This window comes from Palaemon carinicauda, chromosome 18 (genome assembly GCF_036898095.1).
Source record: "Palaemon carinicauda isolate YSFRI2023 chromosome 18, ASM3689809v2, whole genome shotgun sequence".
NCBI lineage: Eukaryota > Metazoa > Arthropoda > Malacostraca > Decapoda > Palaemonidae > Palaemon > Palaemon carinicauda.
Genome location: NC_090742.1, coordinates 88,825,048 through 88,838,108, shown reverse-complemented (window position 1 = coordinate 88,838,108; position 13,061 = coordinate 88,825,048).

The following is a 13,061-nucleotide window of genomic DNA, read 5'->3' as shown; positions in this document are numbered from 1 at the left end:
TTATTTCTATTTTTATATTCATGCTTTTGATGCGACTTTTCCATATTACTCGAAGGTTGGAGACAATAACCTAAACTACAGTCAATTATATATCAATTTCTCTATTGAATCTAAAATGAAAATTTATGCTGATAACTTCTAGAAAATCTACACCTCTTCTCCCTTATTCTCTTATCCCATTTCGCCACAAAATCTTCAAATCCTGTCTTTTTTTTTTTAGATTCACTACGAGGCTAAATGCACCATAATATACTTTTTAATCGACATTTGACCCATGACCCTATCGTTGACCTATCACTGCTTTGTTCAACCCATCAACCTTCTTCTTCGAACATAGAGAAGGACAATATTTTAAAACTTGAGAGTAACCACATTCTTTCCATTTTGCTTTAGAGCTAAGAGTTCCTGCTTTGCTTGAACCAGGTGACTCTAATTCTCAGTCCAAAGGAAACACAACAATTTTGGCTAATGCGTTTGGCAATAAACAAAGCAATAAGATTTTCATTATTGCCTCTTTCTGGTTTTAAAGTAAATTAATTCTGTTAACTCTTAGCTCACCAGTCCCGAGAAAAAAGACTTTCTTACCTGATCTTGATCGTTATTATGCCATATACTCAAATTTTGATTATCCCCAACCCCTTTTCATAAAAGGCATTTTTTTTCTGAAGTAGCACAATGAAATTTATTTCATACTTGCAGAATTGGTAATGTTATCAAATTATATAAATGTGGTTTAAGCTGTATCCTATCTGTGATTCCAATCTAATCTACAGCTTTTGAACGCTTGTTGAGAAAAAGTCCGAATGGATATGCTGGAAGGATGATCCTTAGAACTTGACTGAAAGTAATCATTTGTTCCCTAGTCAGCAAAGACCTTGGATTTTGTGATGCTCGTCTTACAATCTTTAATGTTGTGCAGACATCCCTTAACAGGTATCCTGAAGTTCTGCATTTGACTAACTTAACTATAGACCCTTGTTTTAAAATCAAGTAGGATGGAGTTGATGGGTCATTTCCTAGTATGTGGATTGAATTTCTAATTACTAGATTGCAAAGAGTATTCGATAATGAAAATCATAGTGATTAGTGGTATATTATATTACGTGTTCTTAAGAGTAAGAATCTTGGCTCCTTGTTTATCATATATACAAATAAGAATGTAGACCTAGGTGTACTGAATCCCTTACCAGAATTCTAGCTAAAACTAGCTCTTGCTGAAAATTGTTGAGGATGAGTTTTAATAAAAGCAAAACTGGAAGTAAAATAGATAGTAAATGATATTAGATCTACCATTGCCAATTATTTTAATTGACAACGTTTCCCTAGCAACCATATGCAACTTATTCGGAACTTTATTCGCGAATCTTAATTAGCAATTTATATAATTTCGAGAAACTTATATATATATATATAATTATATATATATATATATATATATATATATATATATATATATATATATATACATATATATATATATATATATATATATATATATATATATATATGTATATATATATATATATATATATATATATATATATATATACATACAGATACATATATATATATATATATATATATATATATATATATATATATATATATGTATATATATATATATATATATATATATATATATATATATATATATATATATATATATATATATATATATATATATATATATATATATATATATGAACTTCTCATTATTTCTCCTGCGCTCTTATTTCGTATCAGTTGTGTGTACTGCACAAGAAAATTTCATGTTCATTAAAGATGAAATATAGAATATCCAAATATATTGATATGTTTCATTACTTTCGTTTTGATTGGAGTTTACATCAAGTTTTCCTCACTGATGTTTCACTCAGTTTATAAAAAGTCTTTAGTTAATATTTTGAATCTTAGCGAATCATTTCGTTCTTTCTATGTTTTCCAGGCTCAGGTTAATGTCTCCTTTGATCCTTTTATCCATTGCATGTTTTCACATAACCACAGGCTGTATTGAAATAACTCTGGAGGAGAGGATAGGCGAGGTTATTATTATTATTATTATTATTATTATTATTATTAGTATTATTATTATTATTATTATTATTATTATTATTATTATTATTATTATTATTTTATCAGTAGTATTATCATCATCATTATCATTATTATTATAATTATTATTATTAATAATAATAATAGCTAAGTCACTCTCCTGGTTGAAAAACAAGGATGCTTTCAATCACAAGGGCCCAACAGGAAAATCATTCCAGTGAGAAAAGAAAATAAGTGAATAGCAAATAAGCAATACACAAAATGTTTTAGTATCAGTAACAACAATCGTTCTCTTACAAGTTCTATGGACATAAGAAAGAGATGAAAGGAAGCAAAAACTTTTGTTGTGGATAAAACAGATAAATATTAAGAAGTTGCAGAAGATGAAAGATCTCTGTTGAGGTAATTGGCTTTTGGTCGACATTTACTGTTGTTGTTATTGCTGCTTCGTGCAGTTTTATCACTATAGCCTTTCGGTGGAGACAACATTGTATTCCGCTTTCACTTTTATCGTCAAATAAATTGTTTCATATAATGATAAAAAATGAAAATAAACAAGAATCAGAGCCAATTATGATATCTTGATTTCAAGGACCGAGTGCAGCACTGATTCATTTCCTGTCCGTCTTTTGTTGTTTTGGAAAACAAATGCAAAAATAATTACCGGAGGCAAATAGCTTAATGACACTGAAATTGTACCGTAATTGATTATTCGTAAAGCGCCAATGATTATTTTTTTCACTATTAATTCACGCAACAAGGTTCTCTTTGGATGTATATCATTAAAAAGTTCTTAAGACAATTATTTCTATGGATAAGAAAATGCTATTAAATAATTTAACACATACTTAACAGACATACAAAAAAACACGTATATACGCATGTGAATACATACACCCGCACACACACACACACACACACACATATATATATATATATATATATATATATATATATATATATATATATATATATATATATATATATATATATATATATATATATATATATATAATATCTATCTATCTATATATACATGTTTATATATATATATATATATATATATATATATATATATATATATATATATATATATATATATATATATATATATATATATATATATATATATATATATATATATATATATATATTGATCATGTATTCACATTCTCACAAATCATAGAAAAATTCTGGGAGAAGGAAAAAGATTTGTATTGTGTATTTATTGACTTCAGGCAAGCGTTTGACTCCATATGGAGGGAAGGAATGATCAGGATTTTGAAGGAATGGGGATTAGAACCAAAAATACTGGAAACCATCATGAGATTGTATGAAAGGACATCGGCTAGAGTAAGAAAAGGAAAGTGTTTGACAGAAGAGTTCATAACCACTGGTGGTGTTATACAGGGTTGCCCACTATCACCACACCTCTTCAACCTATACTTGGAATGGGTTATGAAAATGGCACTTGGAGATTATGAGGGTGGAATAGATATAGGAGGGACAAAAATATCTAACATGAGGTATGCAGATGACATAGTGCTTTTAGCAGAAACTAAGGAAGAACTTCAGAGAGTGTTGAGAATGGTGGAGGAGCAGTGCAGTAGGTATGAATTAGTGATAAATAGAGAGAAAACCAAAAGTATGAAAATTGGACGCCAGAGAGAGGCCTTAGAAATACAGCTATCAGAGGGAGAAGTGGAACAAGTCAATGAGTTTAAATATTTGGGAGTGTTTTTCACAGCAGATGGAAAGATGGAAAGAGCAATTCAAGACCGAATCTCAAGTGGCCAGAAAGCATTTGGAAGGCTAAGAAGAATCTGGAAAGATAGAAATATATCCATTAAGTTGAAAATTAGGCTATTAAGAGCAATAGTAATCCCCACAGTGATATACGGTGCTGAATGCTGGATACTGAAGAAGAGAGAAGAGAAAAAGTTGTTAGCCTTTGAAATGAAATGTCTGAGAAGAATCTGTGGTGTAAGATGGGAGGACAGAATTACGAACGAGAGAGTGAGAGAAATGGCTGGTGTTGAGGACACAATTCTGATTAGAGTGGAAGATATTCAGAGGAGATGGTTTGGGCATGTACAGAGGATGGAACAGGACAGATGGCCAAAGATAGTGCTTCATGGTCAAGTGGCCGGAAATATACCGAGAGGACGACCAAGAGATACATGGGTGAAAACCTTCAAGAAAGCTAATAGAGGCGAGACATTTCAGCAGCTGGCACAGATGGCATTGGATAGGAGTCTATGGAGAGAGTGGCGATATCAGATGCAGGACCCAACCCGGAGAATTCCGGACGGGATTTAGTGAGTGAGTGATATATATACATACATATATATATATATATATATATATATATATATATATATATATATATATATATATATATATATATATATATATATACATATAAATATGTATATATATAATATATATATACATATATGTATGTATATATGTATGTATATATATATATATATATATATATATATATATATATATATATATATATATATATATATATATATGATCTTTCTATGAAATTTAATATATAAACGAAGAATTATCCAAATATAGCAAGAGGGGTTGATCAGTCATATATCCTGTGCATCCTATTTCGAGGGAGACTAAGATCAATGAATGCTGCTCCATGACTCGATCCCTCGAAAACAAATCAGAGAGTAATACATGCAATAATCCTTTCATACATTCAACTTGCAATCGTCCGTTTATCTAAGAGGAAAATGAAACACCTTCTAGTCGGCTATCTATTGTCTAATCATACAATTATCACCTTTACGCCGAGTCATGAGTGGTAATCAGCGAGCAACTTATTGGTAAATGGAGGGTGCGTCATGAACATTAAGTTGATTATATGAGAGAGAGAGAGAGAGAGAGAGAGAGAGAGAGAGAGAGAGAGAGAGAGAGAGAGAGAGAGAGAGAGAGAGAGCTCTGACCTCATTTATACTGATCTTATCATTTGCAGGGAACGTGCAAAGGTTCCTTATCACAATACCATCAACGTACTCTGGTCATTTCCAGGAGAGGTTTCAACCAAGATTCGTCTCTTTCCAGAAAATCAGAAATCAATATTTTACAGAGACATTATTAATATAGACTTATATGGATCTAAAGCATATGTTAAAATAAATTGATATTGATGTAAATTATTTGCTTACTTTAATGTATTTTTTTTCATGGTACAATACTGTAACCACCAAATTTAATTAACTGACTACTTCATTCTGCCAAATCGGTTTATGTCCATTTAATCAATTAATGACTACAATATTCACTCAATGGTTTTTAGGGAGATAACTATAGTATTTTTCTTAGGACAAACTTTCTGCCATGATACTCATAAAATGTTATATTTCCTTTTAACATTTACCTGTTTTGAAACTTAAAGAATATACAGTACAGGATTTGTTTAAATGTTGAAATATTATACTCAAGAGGTAATGAATGGCTTCTAGGTATAATTTTGTCATTCCTGAACATGTTCTAAAAACGAATATGCCGTGTCAGGAGAAATGATAGTGAAGTACATTTGTTGAAATATAAAAAGGTGCTTTTTCAAGGGAAAATAAAAAAAAGCCAAAGAAAAAGTATTTAAATTCAGCAAGTAAAACGATTTTGATACATCAGAATTGTGGAAAAAAAATTTACAGATAAAAATCAAAGAAATAAATAAAGGTGGACATTTCGCTTTATTGCTTATGTTTAGGTGCATTGAAATTTCAGCATTTTGGGGTAAAAAAAATTTCAATCAAGGGGGTGTTTCATTTGACTAAAAATTCTAGAATAAAAGGAAATAAAAAAAAACATTGATATCTAATGTACAGAAAACAATTCATGAAAAAGGGGTCTGAAGATCAACCCATTAAAGAATGCTGACGACAACGATATTTTGGGATGTACTTCAACTAATTAAAAAGAAGTTTAAATAGGCCTGCAATATGGGCAGCTTAATCCTGGTATTATTACCAAATAGAGCCACTGGCCATCACTTATATTGTTGCAAGAAGGAACCGATGACCTATTGGCAATGGATCAAGACGAGCTATTAATCAGGGAACGATTGGCATCTGGCATTGACATACCAAAATGCATAGTTGCGCTTAACTAATTTCAACTGCATCGAGGATATCCAGTCAGATGGTTTAGAATTCCTAATGGTTACATAAAAAAACAAACACACACAAACACACACACACGTGCATATTATGCATATATACATATATGTATATATGGTTTTTGGGGACACAGCTTCTCCCTAATGCAATTTATATTGAAGGCGATTGCCTTAGTAACGTCAATGTATTTCCTACACCAATCCCAAGATTTTTTTTTCCACGTCTATAGGTTTTAAGGTTGAGGAAACGATGATTATTCCTTTTCTTCATTTATTATGTCCGTGACAACACTATTTCGACAAAACTATGTCTTTATCAAGTGATTATTTGTTAACAGAATTTTACAATTCCTTTTATTTATGAGCCGTGACCAGAGAGGAATCCAAAGTTGTGATATCTGTTCAACTGAATGATTCAATAACTCTCTAGAGGCATTGTGAAAACAATGTTAAACACGAACAACCTCATAAATAGTAAATTGATTGATAAAAGAAAAAAAAGGACTGCAATTAACAATAAAATAAAAAAAATCATGAAGATCACCCTGTTACTTTTTCCATCCTTTTGAGCATAACAGAAACTTTATAAAACATTGTTTTTGTATTCCAACGGAAAATATAAGGAAATATTTTATAGAAAAATAATTTTAGCCATATTACATTAACGCAGAATGGAATAATTTAAAATATTTTTATTCCAGTTTGCAGCTTTTTTTCTAATAGCTCAAATGTTTTAAACAATTACATTTCTGCATTTGCATATCTTATTGATTCTTAAAAAATTAGCTCTGAGATATCACACTAGGTGCGCAAGATAACATGACCACAACTACAGAGTCTCAAAAAGGATTCAGTGACTTTAATAAGTAAATACAGGCTTAGGAGCTCATTAGATCCTCCAGACCAGGATTATATAATACCAAGCATGCCTTTTTCAGTGTTTGTCTGGACTTGTTTGCTATAAAGTATTTTGAAGGGAATTCTAGTTGGAATGTCGCTCTTATTTTTTCTTTTATCTGATATTCCAGTTTATGTGATTTGTTATACATTCTGTGAATTTTATTCCCCTTTTCAGAGTAACTCTTGCCATGTATAACTTATATATAGATATTTCGGCTTTGACATAACAAAGATAATTGATTATGATGCATTAGAGCAAACACGAGGCTCTGCAGTTAACTACATCCGCTTGTCAAAAAATAATTTCTATAACTATCTGCACTAAAAAATGTCAGAATTTTGAAATGGAATTGGATGTAGATTTGTTCCATGCATACTAAGCATTGACATTACACTCTCCATTTTTCAGATGGAATAATTCGCATTTTGGAATCGACATTTAGGAAACTTAATAGTAAACCAATTGTCTCCAGAATCGCTAAACGAGTTATTTCTACATCACGCAAAACAGTGACGAATGCATTACCATTCACATCCGATTACGATCAGTTATTCAGCAGAAAAATGAAAAAAGGGAAATGATTTCCTAATAATGTTATTGAAAATTAGTGAAATGTAATTTGCAATGTCTCTGGATACCGATATATATTCACAAAATTCATTTGAAAACTGACGCCGTCTGTTGTGGGAAGCAACACTTCTTCGGCAAAATAAATTTCCTTAATTCTTGTGGAGTGAATTCATTTTATCAAGGTTTTTAAAAGGTCGTGAGGACTTTTGATTTTGATATATCGTGATAATTTACCTTCTTCATATGTATCAGGTATAAAAATTTTCAATGATAACACCTTATATATATATATATATATATATATATATATATATATATGTGTGTGTGTGTGTGTGTGTGTGTGAGTGTGTGTGTGTTTGTGTACAGCCACACATTTATATATATATATATATATATATATATATATATATATATATATATATATATATATATATATATAAATATATATATATATATATATATATATATATATATGTGTGTGTGTGTATATATATATATATATATATATATATATATATATATATATATATATATATATATATATATATGAGTGTGTGTGTGTGTACAGACACACATGTATATATATATATATATATATATATATATATATATATATATATATATATATATATATGTATGTATATATATAAATATATATATATATATATATATATATATATATATATATATATATATATATATATATATATTTATATATATATATATATATATATGTGTGTGTGTGTGTGTGTGTGTGTTTGTGTACAGACACACATGTGTATATATATATATATATATATATATATATATATATATATATATATATATATATATATGTACATATATATTATATATATATATATATATATATATATATATATATATATATATATATATATATATATATATATATATATATATATATACAGTATACATTACACGTCTTCCTATTATGGGAGGTAGTCAACATGCAAAAGGATCCAAAGGGGATTTTTTGCTCTTAGATCCTCCTTGCATTGTGAGGGACTCAGTCTAGTTTAGTTGGTACTGCTAAGGTACCACAGCCCACCTGTCCCCATCTTCCACACCAAATGAAGATTCATATGCTACCTACCCTATTGCTGTTATCTCAGTGGTCACCAAGGTGACGTAAAGCAGTAGCAGGTCTTATCAGAACTGCATCACAACCGCTGGCATTTCATTTTTATTGCTTGCACGCTTTTTTCCCTCTCTCACATTCATCATCCGGTAATCTAGGGATTTCTTCACTCCAACCATCCTCCTAAACATTGTCCTTCCTCTTGCGCTTCTCCATCACCTCTTGCATTCATCACCTTCTTCAGCACACAACCACTTTCGATCCTGTCTACATGGCCAAACCAACTGCACACATTCATATCCAATCTAGCTGCTAATTCATTCCTCACACCCGTTCTTACTCTTGTAACCCTATCCAATTAATATACACTACTCATACTCCTCAGACACTTCATCTCAAAAAATACAAATATCTATCTCTCCGTCACTTTCATAACCCAAAACTTCGATTCATACATCACAGTTGGTACAAGCACTTTTGCATACATAATTATCTTTATATTCATTTCTAACCCTATATTCTTTAGCACTCCCTTCTCTGCCCCCTATCACTTTACATCCTTCACTAACATCTGCTTCCATTTCACCATTTGCAGCAGCAGCAGAACAAAATACCTAAAACTGACCTACTTCTCCCAGTAACTCTCCATTCAACTTGACATTCAATATAGCATAACCCTCGCTTCATTTGCACCTCATAACCTTACTCTTATCACATTAATTTGCAACTTTCTTCTGTCACACAACCTTTCAAATTCTGTGACTAATTGACATCGCTCCTCCTCAGAGTCTGTAACTGATACAGTATCATCAGCAAACAACTGATTCACCTCCCACTCATGATCACTCTTCTCTATCAGTTTCAATCCTCGGCGAAGCACTTTAGTGTTCAATTCACACATCCTGGTCTCAGCCTCAATCTAACTGGAAACCTCTCACTCACTTCATTCCTATTACAACATCCATTTTACTTCCTATATATAAACTCTTCACTGCTTGTAACAATCTTCCACCAATTCCAATTAATCTCATCAGATTCTACATAGCATCCCTATCAGCTCTATCATTAGCTTTCTCCAGATACATAGATGTAAAGTATACCTTCTTACCCTTTTCTAAATATTTCTCACATATCTGCTTATCCATAAAAATTTTGTCCATACAATCCCTAGTCCCTACCCCCTCTAAAGCCACCTTCCAATTCTAAAATTACATCCTCGGTTTTATTCTTAATTCTAATGACTAGCACACTACCATACACTTTTCCAAACACACTCAACAAACTAATACCCCTAGAATTACAACACTCATGTACATCTTCCTTACCTTTATGTAGTGGAACAAGGCACGCTCACACCCAGTCCACTGGCACCATTGACAACAAAAATCATATATTAAACAATATCACCAACTATTCCAGCACAGACAAACCCCCTTCCTTTAACATCTTAGCCCTCACACTTGCCATATCCGGTGCTTCTGTTCTTGTGTTCGCTTATCTTCCTCTCTTGTAATATCTCTCTCATTCTATTCTCCTGTCACTGGCACCTCCATATCTGCAACAGCAACTATAAGTTCCTTCCTATTGTCCTCAACATTCAGCAACCTTTCAAAATATTTTTCTCACCTCACCACCTTTCAATAACCTTCCATTTTCATCTTTCACTGTCTCTTCCCTCCCTGAAACCCCCTTCCTTACCCTCTTTACTTCTTTCCAAAAGTTCGTACTCGCTTCATACCAACTACCCAATCCCTGACCTCACCTCCAGTTAGATATCTTCCCTCTTAGCCTCTGCTACTATTCATTTTACTTCCACATTTTTTTCTCAATATCTTTCAAACTTCTCTATACCCTTACTCTGCAACTATTCTTGCAATACCATTTGCTATTCTTTCACCTTCGTCTTCACTCCTTCATTCTACCACCCACTAGTCTTCCTCCTGCTACCTCTAACAATCTTCTTACCTCACACATTACTCGCATGCCACCCAAAAATATACTTTTACTAGCTTTCACTCCTCTAGATCAACAGTTTCTCTCACCTTCACCATGTCATATAAAACTACCAACCTTTCTTGCTGATCACTTCTTATGGCTATGTTTTTTTTTTTTTTTTTTCAACTCTTCCGCCTTCACTACAATCCTTTTTCAACCACCCATTCTATTCCCTGAATCTTTTGCTGCAACTAATTTTCCTTCAACCAAAAAAATTATCAGACATAGAATCCATACCCCTAAATCAGGTACATTTTTCAATCTTCCAAACATCCTTCCTATTATCAACACATAATCCATCAACGTTCTTCTTACCAGTCTCCCATTTGGTACTCTTATCCATGTATACTGTTTTATATCTCTCTTCTTGAAAACAAAAAACAAAACTTTAACTTATCACTAGATCATGTTCAATACACTTATTTAGCAGTTACTCATCACTTTCAATTTCACCTTTTACCCCACACTTCCCAATGATAATCTTAACAGTATTTAGGTCAGTCATTTTACACACCTAAGGACTTCTTTAGAAATCCATTCCACTCTTCTTCCCTTTTCTTGCAGCCCAGTCCATATGCACTAACGAAAGCCCAACATTCCCTATCCAGCCTAACTCTTACCCACATTAACTTATATGACACCTTTCAATCCACTACTTTAGCTAGATCCCTTCATTAAACAATAAAGCCACACCCTCTCCCACACTCTTTTCCTCTCAATCCCAGACACTACGGTTACTTCACCAAACATGATTTCACCTTTCCATTTTATCATTGTCTCTTATAATGCCAATAGTTTCATTCTCCTAATACAAAACACACTTCTAATAACACATCTATTACACTCTATTATACTACATCCACATACATTCAGGCACCCCAAAAGTAAAGTGTTGGAAGCCATCACTCGCCTCCAACTCTTCTTCTTGATATATCACAGAGATGACTATAACAAGAGATGGGATTTTCATACCCCTTGTCCCATCCCATCCTTCTTAGTCATCTCTTATGACATGCAAAGATACATTGGCTCTCTCTCTCTCTCTCTCTCTCTCTCTCTCTCTCTCTCTCTCTCTCTCTCTCTCTCTCTCTCTCTCTCTCTCTCTTGGCAGTGCCACCTATTCTATACATGTTTCACACATGCTCGTACAGTACACTGTAATGGTAATATCACACCTCCCTTACTGATAACAGAACCTGTTAAAGCTTGCCTTTACATGCATAATTTTTTTTTAGTTTCTGTGACATTCTTGCTAGGAAACTCTTATATTAAACTTGGTATCTGTTGAAAAAAGTCAGTTGCATTCACATCGCCTCACAGTTAAAACCTAATGTCCCACTCGCACATATATTTTCGCGGCAATCCTAGAGAAACACTTTTCCGGAAATCTCTAATTGGCTTTACTACTATGGGGACACCCAAATAACATATGACGCCCTCAATACATACATCCTGGAGCAATACTCACCATCACCAGCGATGACCAAAAGGCTCCACTTGCTCTCAAGAAAATTATCAGTATCGCTTGCGTGCATCCTTCCACAGACAGCTCTCCTTGGGAGGTGAACCTACTGCGTGCTTTTTGGGTACATCACCTACCCAAACCTGTACACGCTGCCATACGCGATGTCGATATTTTGCCCATGAAGGACCTGATGACCAAAGTTGACACCCTTATGGATGGCCACTTCACCACCTTAAAGATCTCCATCAACGAATTGATTCCTGATGATGAGGACAATTATTCAACATCGCCCAAAGCTGATGTAAATGCGGCGGGATACAGAACCCCACCCAGTGCCTTAACGAGGTGGCGACAAAGCCGCCCACGACCCATATATGCCCCCACTCACACACACCCAGCTAACGACCTCTACATCCACTTACTGACGCCTATTGGACATAGTTATGCTACTACGACTCCAGATTTGGGGCTTCTGAGAAGAAATTATGAATAGTTTTTAGTGGCCAAATAATGTGTAAGTAAACCATCATTTGTGGCGATGGCCTCCCCTGCCACTAATCTTTTCTTTTTACATGATGCAGATATGGGCATGTGATTTTTGGTAGACACGGGTGCTTGCCATTCTCTTCTACCAAGGCGACTCTCTAGGACACGAAGTAGTCTGTCTGAGCCTGCTGACAAATACTTGGTAGCTGTCAACAAATCTGAGATCCCCAATCATGGGTATGAGACCCTCACATTGTCATTTGAAAACCTGAAGTATCATTGGAAGTTTCTTATTGCTTACTTCACATTCCCAATTCTCGGTGCAGATTATCTCTCACATAACCAC